We start from the raw sequence: 11,267 nt of genomic DNA on the forward strand, positions 1-11,267 counted from the left end.
CTCACACACCATGGGGAAGATACCAGAAGCAAGAGGAATATAGTCCTGTAGTCTGTGGGGCAAAAACCACTATCACAGAAATCAAGTCAAAATGAAAATACAGAATATTTTTTGTTTCAGACGAAGGAACAAGGTAAAACCCCAGAAGAACAGCTAAATGAAATAGAGAGAGCAATCTACCAAAAAATAAAGAAGAAAATTCAGAATAATGAGAATAAAGATGATTTAAGATCTCAGAAAAAGAATGGAGGCACAGACCAAGATACAAGCAATGTTTAACAAAGAGCTGCTGCTGCTGCTGCTGCTGCTGCATTGCTTCAATCATGTCTGACTCTGTGCGACCCCATAGATAGCAGCCCACCAGGTTCCCCGTCCCTGGGCTAGAAGATATAAGGAACAGAGATGAGCAATAACTGGAATGAAAAAATTCACTAGAGGGAATCAATAGCAGTAAAAATGAGACAGAAGAGCAAATAGTGAGCTGTAGGTAAATAGAATAGTGAAAATCACTTCTGTGGGACAGGATAAAGAAGAAAAGAACAAAAAGAAATGAGGATAGATTGAGAGACCTCAAGGACAACATTGTTGTTGTTCAGTTGCTAAGCTATGTCTGAGTCTTTGCAACTTCATGGAATGCAGCACACCAGGCTTCCCTGGCCTTTACTATCTGCTGGAGTTTGCTCAAATTCATGTACACTGAGTCAATGATACCATCCAACCATCTCATCCTCTGTCACCCCCTTCTCCTCCTGCCCTCAATCTTTCCCAGTGTTAGGGTCTTTTCTGGAGAGTCAGCTCTTTGCATCAGATTGCCAAATTATTGCAGCTTCAGCATCAGTCCTTCCAATGAATATTCAGAGTTAATTTCCTTCAGGATTGCCTGGTTTGATCTCTGTGCTGTACAATGGACTCTCAAGGGTATTCTCCAGCACCACAGTTTGAAAGCGTCAGTTCTTCAGTGCTCAGCCTTCTTTATGGTCCATCTCTCATATCTGTACGTGGCTACAGGAAAAACCATAGCTTTGACTACCACTTTGTCACCAAAGTGATGTCTTTGCTTTACAATATGCTATCTAGGTTTGTCATGGCTTTTCTCCCAAGGAGCAAGCATCTTAATTTCATGGCAGCAGTCACTGTCTGCAGTGATTTTGGAGCCCCCAAAAGGAAAATCTGTCATTGTCTCCACTTTTTCCCCTTCTATATGACATGAAATGATAGGACTGGATGCCATGATCTTAGTTTTTTGAATGTTGACTTTTAAGTAAGTTTTTTGACTCTTCCCTTTCACCATCATCAAGCTGTTCTTTAGTTCCTTTTCACTTTCTGCCATAAGGGTGATGTCATCTGCATATATGAGGTTATTGATATTTCTCCTGGTAATCTTGATTCCAGCTTGTGCTTCATCCAGCCCAGAATTTCACATGATGTACTGTGCATATAAGTTAAATAAGCAAGGTAACAATATACAGGCTTGACATACTCCTTTCCCAATTTTGAACCAGTCCATTTTTCCATGTCAGATTCTAACTTGTTCCTTGACCTGCATACAGGTTTCTTAGGAGAAATGTAAAGTGATCTGGTATTCCCATCTCTTTAAGAATTTTCTACAGCTTGTTGTGACCCACAGAGTCAATGTAGTCAATGAAGCAGGAGTATATTTTTTTTCTATGATCCAGAGGATGTTGGCAATTTGATCTCTGGTTCCTCTGCCTTTCCTAAATCCAGCTTGTACTTCTGGAATTTGTCTGTTCACATATGGTTGAAGCAGTACATTTAAATGACATTAAATGTAGCAAAATTCACACTATAGTTATTCCAGAAGGAGAAGAGAAAGAGAAAAGCTCTGAGAAAAATATTTGATGAGATGATAGCTGAATATATTTCTAACAGGGGGAAGGAAATAGGCACCTTAGACCAGGAAGTGCAGAGAGTCCTATACAGGATAAACACAAGGAGGAACATGCCAAGACACATATTAATCAAACTGATAAAAATTAAAGCAAATGGAAAAAAGTCAAAACAACAAGGGAAAAGCAAAAAATATACAAAGGAATCCCCATAAAGTTATCAAGTGATTTTTCACCAGAAACACTACAGGCCAGAAGGGAGTGGCACAATATACTTAAAATGATGAGAAATAAGAAGCTACAACCAGGAAAACCATCCAGGAACCTCTCATTTAGATTTGATGGAGAAATCAAAAACTTTACAGATATGTGAAAGCTAAGAGACTTCAGCAACACCAATTCAGTCTTTTGGACGCTATGAGAGAGGGAGAGGGTGGGATGATTTGGGAGAATGGCATTGAAAAATGTATAATATCATATAAGAAACGAATCGCCAGTCTAGGTTCGATGCAGGATACAGGAAGCTTGGGGCTGGTGCACTGGGATGACCCAGAGAGATGGTATGGGGAGGGAGATGGGAGGGGGGTTCAGGATTGGGAACACATATACATCCATGGCGGATTCATGTTGATGTATGGCAAAACAAATACAATATTGTAAAGTAAAAAAAAATTAAATTAAATTAAAACAGAGACATTACTTTGTCAACAAAAGTCCTTCCAGTCAAAGCTATGTTTTTTCCAGTAGTCATGTATGGATGTGAGATTTGGAGTATAAAGAAAGCTGAGCACCAAACAATTGTTGCTTTTGAACCGTGTTGTTGGGGAAGACTCTTGAAAGTCCCTTGGAGTGCAAGAAGATCCAACCAGTCCATCCTAAAGGAAATCAGTCCTGAATATTAGTTGGAAGGACTGATGTTGAAGCTGAAACCCCAATACTTTGGCCACCTGTTGCGAAGAACTGACTCATTTGAAAAGACCATGATGCTGGGAAAGATTGAAGGCAGGTGGAGAAGGGGATGACAGAGGAGGAGATTGTTGGATGGCATCACTGACTCAATGGACATGAGTTTGAGTAAACTCCAGCAGTTGGTGATGGACAGGGTGGCCTGGTGTGCTGCAGTCCATGAGGTCGCAAAGAGTTGGACATGACTGAGTGACTGAACTGAACTGAACTGAGCACAGGGGGGTTGGGAAAATGGGGGGAAAAAATTCAAAACAATCTACAGAACAAGTGAAAACATAGAATAACAAATGTTTTGTTGAGTCACTAAAAAAAAAACAAAAAAATAAAAAATAAAAGCTAAAGGGACTGCTCTAGGTTGAAAAGAAAAGCACACAACTAGAAACAAGAAAATTGCCAATGGAAAGCTTACCAGTAAAGGAAAGCACACAGAAAAGGTAGGACACCATCCACACATAAATAGGATGATATCAAAACCAGCAGTTGTGAGAAGGGGAGAGTAAAATGCAAAATACTGGTGATGCATTTGAAATCAAAAGATTAGCAACTTAAAACAATATTGTTTATACGTAGACTGCTGTATCAAAACTTTGTGGTAACTGCAAACCAAAAAAAATACACAAAAAAAAATAAAAGGAATCCAAACACAACATTAAATTTAGTCATCAAATCACAAGAGAAGAAAACAAAGAGTGAGGTAAGAAAAAAGACTACCAAAACAAATCATGGACAGTTGACAAAATGACAAAACAAACATATATACCAAGTAATTATCTTAAATGTAAATAGTTTAACTGCTTCAATCAAAAACGCAGACTGGCCAAATGGATTTAAAAAAAAAAAGGCCTCTATATATCCTATGAGAGATCCACTTCAGGTCTAGGGGCACAAAGACTGAAAGTGAAGGAATGGGAAAAGTTATTACGTGCAAATAGAGATCAAAAGAAAGCTGGTGAAGCAATACTTTATCAGACAAAAGAGACTTTAAAATAAAGACTCTTATAAGAGACAGAGTAGAACATTACATAATGATCAAGGGATCAATCCAAGAAGAAGCTATAACAATTATAAATATATAAGCACCCAGCATACAAGTACCTCAATAGAGAATACAAATGCTAACAGTCATAAAAGGAGAAATTGATAGTAACACAATAATACTGGAAGACTTGAACACCCCACTTACATCAAAGAATAGATCATCCAGACAGAAAATCAGTAAGGAAAACAAGTCTTAAATGACACATTATAGGAGATGGGATTTAATTGATATTTATAGAGCATTCCATCCAAAAGCAGCAGAAAATACATTCTCCTCCAGTGAACATTCTCCAGGATAGATCACATGCTGGGCTAAAAGGAAGCTTTAGTAAATTTAAGAAAGTTGAAATAATTTCAGTTATCTTTTTTGACCAGAACACTATGAGATTAGAAATAAACTGCAAAAAAAAAAAAAACCTGTAAAAACACAAGCACCTGGAGGCTAAACAATATGTTGCCAAACAACCAGTGAATCACTGAAAAATTCAAAGAGGAAATTTAAGAATACCTAATGAAGAATGTAAATGTGTCAGAACCAATACAATATTGTAATGTAATTAGCCTCTAATTAAAATAAATAAATTTAAATATAAAAAAGAATGTAAATGAAAACACGATGATCCAAATCCTATGAGATGTAGCAAAAGCAGTTCTAAGAAGGTTTACAGCAATATAATCTTATCTCAAGAAACAAGAAAAGTCTCAAATAAACAACCTAAACCTACATCTAAGCAACTAGAGAAAGAACAAACAAAATTCAAAGTTAGTAGAAGGGAAAAAAACATAAAGATCAGAGCAGAAATAAATGAAATATAGACAAAATGATAGAAAAGATCACTGAAACTAAAAGTTGGTCCTTTGAAAAGATAAACAAATTTGATAAATCTTCATCCAGATTCATAAAAAAATGATTAGCACCAAAATCAATAAAGTTGGATATGAAAACAGAGAAGTTATAGCTGATACCACAGAAACACAAAGAATCGTAAGAGACTACTACAAGCAACTATGCCAATAAAGTGGAAAACCAGTAGAAATGGACAAACTCTTAGAAAGGTTTAATCTCGCACAACTGAATCAGGAGAAAAAAAAAAAAAAAACAGAGAAAATGAATGATCAATCACAAATAGTGAAACTGAAATTGTAATTTAAAAACTCCTAACAAACAAAAGTCTAGGACCAGTCTAGCTTCCAGGCGAATTCTATAAAACATTTAAATGAGAACTGACTCTTATCCTCTGAAACTATTCTAAAAAATTGCAAAAGAAAGAACACTTGCAAACTCATTTTATGAGGACACCATCACCCAGAGGTCAATCAGTCCAAGCTACCACAAAATAGAAAATTATGAGCCAATATCACTTATGATCATAGACACAATAATACTTTACAAAATACTAGAAAACTGAATCCAACAATACATTAAAATAATCACACACCACAATCAAGTGGGATTATCCCAGGGATGCAAGGATTTTTCAATATCTGCAAATCATTCAGTGTGATAATTCAAATTAACCCATGCATCCATGGTTAATTAATCTGCAACAAAGAAGGCAAGAATATACAATGGAGAAAAGACAGTCTGTTCAATAAGTGGTACTTGGAAAACTAGAAAGCTACATGTAAAAGAATAAAATTAGAACATTCACTAACACCATACACAAAAATAAACAAAAATATATTAAGGCTTATATATATGACTGGATACTATAAAACTCTTAGAGGAAACATAAGCAGTAGATTCTTTGATATAAATTGCAGCAATATCATTTTGATCCACAACATAGTGTAATGAAAATAGAAAAAGAGGTAATTAAACTTAAAAGTTTTTGCACAACAAAAGAAAACATAAACAAAATGAAAAAACAACATCAGAATGGGAGAAAATATTTTCAAATGAAGCAATCAACTGGGGATTAATCTCCAGAATACATAAACTGCAAAACTGCTCATGCAGTTCAATGTAAAAAAAAAGAAAGAAAAAGAAACCCAAACAACGTAATCAAAAATGATAAGACCTAAATAGATATGTCTCCAAACAAAATATGCACATGGCCAAAAATCACATGAAAAGATGCTCAACATTTTTAATTATTAGAGAAACACAAATCAAATCTACAGTGAGGTATCATCTCACACTGGTTAGATGGCCATCATCAAAAAGTCTACAAGCAATAAATCATAGAGAGGGTGTGCAGTGAAGGGAACGCTTCTACACTGCTGGTGGGAATGTAAATTTGTACAGCCAATATGGAGAACAATATGGAAATTTCTTAAATAACTAAAAATAGAGATGCTGTATGATCTTCCAACAACACAAGAGAAGACTAAACATGGACATCATCACAGGGTCAACACCGAAATCAGACTGATTATGTTCTTTGCAGCCAAAGATGGAAAAGCTCTATACAGTCAGCAAAAACAAGACTGGGAGCTGACTGTGGCTCAGATTATGAACTCCTTATTGCCAAATTCAGACTTAAATTGAAGAAAGTAGGGAAAACCAGTAGACCATTCAGGTATGACCTAAATTAAATCCCTTATGATTACATAGTGGAAGTGGGAAATAGATTTAAGGGACTAGATCTGAAAGACAGAGTGCCTGATGAACTATGGACAGAGGTTCGTGACACTGTACAGGAGACAGGGATCAAGACCATCCCCAAGAAAAAGAAATGCACAAAAGCAAAATGGCTCTCTGAGGAGGCCTTACAAATATCTGTGAAAAGAAGAGAAGTGAAAGGCAAAGGAGAAAAGGAAAGATACCCATTTGAATGCAGCATTCCAAAGAATAGCAAGGAGATATAAGAAAGCCTTCCTCGATAATCAGTGCAAAGAAATAGAGGAAAACAATAGAATGGGAAAGACTAGAAATCTGTTCAAGAAAATTAGAGATACCAAGGAAACATTTCATGCAAAGATGGGCTCAAAAACAGACAGAAACTGTATGGACCTAACAGAAGCAGAAGATATTAAGAAGTGACATGAATGCACAAAAAAACTATACAAATAAGATATTCAGGACCCAGATGATCACGATGGTGTGATCACTCACCTAGAACCAGACATGCTGGAATGCGAAATCAAGTGGGCCTTAGAAAGCATCACTATGAACAAAGCTAGTGGAGGTGATGCAATTCCAATACAGCTATTTCAAATACTAAAAGATGATGCTATCACAAAGTGCTGTACTCAATACGCCAGCAAATTTGAAAAATTCAGCAGTGGCAACAGGACTGGAAAATATCAGTTTTTATTCCAATCCCTAAGAAAGGCAATGCCATAGAATGTTCAAACTACTGCACAATTGCACTCATCTCACACGCTAGTAAAGTAATGCTCAAAATTCTCTAAGCCAGGCTTCAACAATACAGGAACTGTGAATTTCCAGACGTTCAAGATGGATTTAGAAAAGGCAGAGGAACCAGAGATCAAATTGCCAACATCCACTGGATCATCAAAAAAGCAAGAGAGTTCCAGAAAAAATATCTATTTCTGTTTTATTGACTATGCCAAAGCCTTTAACTATCTGGATCACTACAAACTGTGCAAAATTCTGAAAGAGAAGGGAATACCAGACCACCTCACCTACCTCTTGAGAAATCGGTATGCAGGTCAGGATGCAACAGTTAGCACTGGACATGGAACAACAGACTGGTTCCAAATAGGAAAAGGAGTACGTTAAGGCTGTATATTGTCACCCTGCTCATTTAACTTATATGCAAAGTACATCATGTGAAATGCCAGGCTAGATGAAGCAGAAGCTGGAATCAGGATTTCCGGGAGAAATATCAATAACCTCAGATATGCAGATGATATCACCCTTATGGTGGAAAGTGAAGAACTAAAGAGCCTCTTGATGAAAGTGAAAGAGGAGAGTGAAAAAGTTGGTTTAAAGCTCAACATTCAGAAAACTAAGATCATTGCATCTGGTCCCGTCACTTCATGGCAGATAGATGGGGAAACAATGGAAATAGTGGCAGACTTTATCTTCTGGGCTCCAAAATCACTGATGGTGATTGAAGCCATGAAAGTAAAAGATGCTTACTCCTTGAAAGACATGTTGTGACCAACCAAGACAGCATATTAAAAAACAGAGACATTACTTTTCCAACAAAGGTCCATCTAGTCAAGAGTATGGTTTTTCCAGTAGTCATGTATGGATGTAAGAGTTGGACTATAAAGAAAGCTGAGCACCGAAGAATTGATGCTTTTGAACTGTGGTGCTGTACAAGACTCTTGACAGTCCCTTGGACTGAAAGGAGATCCAACCAGTCCATCTGAAAGGAGATTAGTCCTGGTTGTTCATTGGAAGGACTGATGTTGAAGATGAAACTCCAATACTTTGGGTACCTGATGCAAAGAGCTGACTCATTTGAGAAGACCCTGATGCTGGGAAAGATTGAGGGCAAGTGGAGAAGGGGACGACAGAGGATGAGATGGTTGGATGGCATCACCAACTCAATGAACATGGGTTTGGATGGACTCCGGAAGTTGGTGATGGACAGGGAGGCCTGGTGTGCTGCAATTCATGGGGTTGCAAAGAGTCGGACACGACTGAGCGACTTCACTTTCACTTTTCACTTTCATGCACTGGAGAAGGAAATCGCAACCCACTCCAGTGCTCTTGCCTGGAGAATCCCAGGGATGGGAGAGCCTGGTGGGCTGCCATCTATGGGGTCGCACAGAGTTGGATACGACTGAAGCGACTTAGTAGCAGCAGCCAGATATCAACATGAACCAGCCACAGGTATACTCATGTTCCCTCCGTCTTGAACCTCCTTCTCATCTCCCTCTCCATCCCACACCTGTTTGAGTTCTTGAGTAATAGAGGAAATTCCCCTTGGTTATCTATTTTACATATGGTAATATAAGCTTCCATGTTATTCTCTCCATACATCTCACCCTCTCCTACCCTCCTCATGGCCCTGCCATGTCCATAAATTTGTTCTCTATGTCTAAAAATGTGGAACACTTCATGAATTTCTGTGTCATTCTCATACAGGAGCCATGCTAAGCTCTGAATCATTCTGATTTTAGTATATGTGCTACTAAAAATGAGCTCTGGAAATTTTTTTTTTTTTTTGAAAGGCAAAAATATTGAGAGCTTTCTAAGTTTGTTAACCTTAACACTTCTCACTTTTATGGAACACATTCTAAACATCTCAGATCAGATGGAAAGAGAAGTAAGACTAGATAATTATTGCTGTTTTTAGTTCAAAAAGAAACTAAATGGAGAAATGCAAAATTGCTTTAAAGATGTTTTTACTTTGACTTTTTAAAAATCACATCTTTAAGTAATGCATACCAATGAATTATAAAGAAATAAGTTTTCAACCAGAGTGTACCAAACTGAATTAGTGTACCAGCTGTTCCCTTTTGGCCTATAGTCATGACAGAAATTAATCATCCCAATAATACAAGGAGTGGGCTTTCAATAGACCTCATTTTGGTATTGTCTTCTCAAACTACTGAACTGTTAATCGAAAGTTTATCAGAGCTGAGTCCCCTACATGAAAAAAGCAAAGATTATGTAATCATAGAAGTAAAATTCTTCCCACTGAGCAAAAGAAAGAACTATATTTAATTTCTGATCACTCTTTTAATATCCTCTACATCTCCAAGTACATTGGGAATATATGAAATCATAATTAGCCAGTTTTTAGGAATGAAATTCATTTATCAAAAAAGTTTTAAAAATAGTTCAACTAAAAAATCAATAGGTCATTTAAGCAAAGTTGCACAACCCACAGGCCTGAGTGGTTAAATCCCTGTATAGCTTCTAGTAGCCACTCCCAAGTGACGGTTCTCAACTTTGAACTAGACAAAGTTATGATTTCCAAATTTTATCTTTTATTTCTGTATTTCTTAACTTAAAAAATTCATGGCCATTTTTTATGATTTCTTCTACTTCTCTAGAATAGAGAAGATTTTTATATAATTCATTCAAATATTGATCTTTGTTTCCCTTTTATACCTTTAGTTTCTAATTCTGTTTGGTCTATGTTGGGCATCTGTAAGCAGGTAGACTCTTTGGTGGGGCCAGCAATAGTCATTGAATCACATTTGTACTGTTAGAGATCAATGCCCAGGAGGTTTGGGAAGTAAAAGTGTCTGTTTCTCCTGGATTTTGAAATTTGGAGCTTTTTTCCCCACCATAGCTCTTTCTATCCTCTTTTCCCAGCCCTTTTCCAACTTCCCCTCTGAGCAGGGAGACTGAGTGATGAGGATTCATGTTGATGTATGGCAAAACCAATGCTATATTGTAAAATAAATAACCTCCAATTAAAATAAATAAATTTATATATTTTTTAAAAAAAAGAAAGAGCTTTGGGACCACACAGACCTGGGCCTGAGCTAGGTTATGAAACTTGGTTTTTTCAGCTAAAAAAGAAAACAATACATACTTTCTGGCTTGAAGCAGAGAGAATGTATATGAAACTTTTGACACATTATAGACACTGAATAAATGTCAGTTGTTATTGCAGATAATTCAGACAGTCCTCTACATAATGTAAAACAACTTTCCATCCCATGATTGCCAATTCATACCTTGTTTCCCACTTGATATTAATTTAATTAGTATTTAATGCAACTTTTCTGAACTCCTAGAAAGTAGTAAAATCTAGTAGTACTAAAGTAATTAAATTCCTGATCAATAAATTATCTTTGGGATTATCTTTTTCATTAACAGAGAATGAGTATATTCACTGGTCTTAAATGACTGATTATCTGAATTTGATAACAGATTTTGTTGTCTTGAGCCAGAAGTTTCTTTTGGAAAGAGAAACAAGAAGAGCTTCTTCTGATCTCTTTCTAGATTATAGAGCTGTAAGAGATGTCCTAAAAGCATAATTTTTCCTGTTGTAGAAATGCAAGCCTTAGGAGCTAAATTGCCTACACCTGCAAAACTAACAGTTCTCCATTGTTAGTTCTCCACTAAAGCCAGGGGATCTGACTCTTAGTTAGGTCCTAGTCGTAGGGTTGACCAGGCTTCCCTGGTGGCTCAGTTGGTAAAGAATATGGCTGCAATGCAGGAAGCTGCCTGCAGGAGACCATGGGTTTGGTCCCTGGGTCAGGAAGATCCCCTGGAGAAGGAAATTGTAACCCACTCCAGTATTCTTGCCTGGGAAATCCCAAGGACAGGGGAGCCTGAAGGACTACTGTCCGTGGAGCCTCAAGAATCAGACATGACTTAGTGACTAAACCACCACCACTACTAGGGTTGACCACAGGCAAGCACCATTATCTACTGTTGGAAGAAAGTTCCCAAGTGTGACCTAGATGAGGGTAGGTTTTAATTCATCTCTGATCCCAATCTCTGTTAAATACTCTAAAATACTGTGTAAACATCCTTCACCTCTGAGAATCAGAGATTAATTTGTCTAATTTGGGAAACTAAAAATTCCTTTT

General features: G+C 37.0%; 1 non-coding gene across 1 annotated transcript; it reads right to left on the reverse strand.

Annotated features, from left to right (window-relative positions):
• Positions 1 to 8,814: 8,814 nt before the first annotated feature.
• Positions 8,815 to 8,919, reverse strand: LOC120862332. Its single transcript, XR_005720759.1, has one exon. It is a non-coding gene; the product is annotated as a U6 spliceosomal RNA (small nuclear RNA).
• Positions 8,920 to 11,267: the final 2,348 nt, after the last annotated feature.

Source organism: Oryx dammah, unplaced genomic scaffold (assembly GCF_014754425.2).
Source record: "Oryx dammah isolate SB20612 unplaced genomic scaffold, SCBI_Odam_1.1 HiC_scaffold_3, whole genome shotgun sequence".
Lineage (NCBI taxonomy): Eukaryota > Metazoa > Chordata > Mammalia > Artiodactyla > Bovidae > Oryx > Oryx dammah.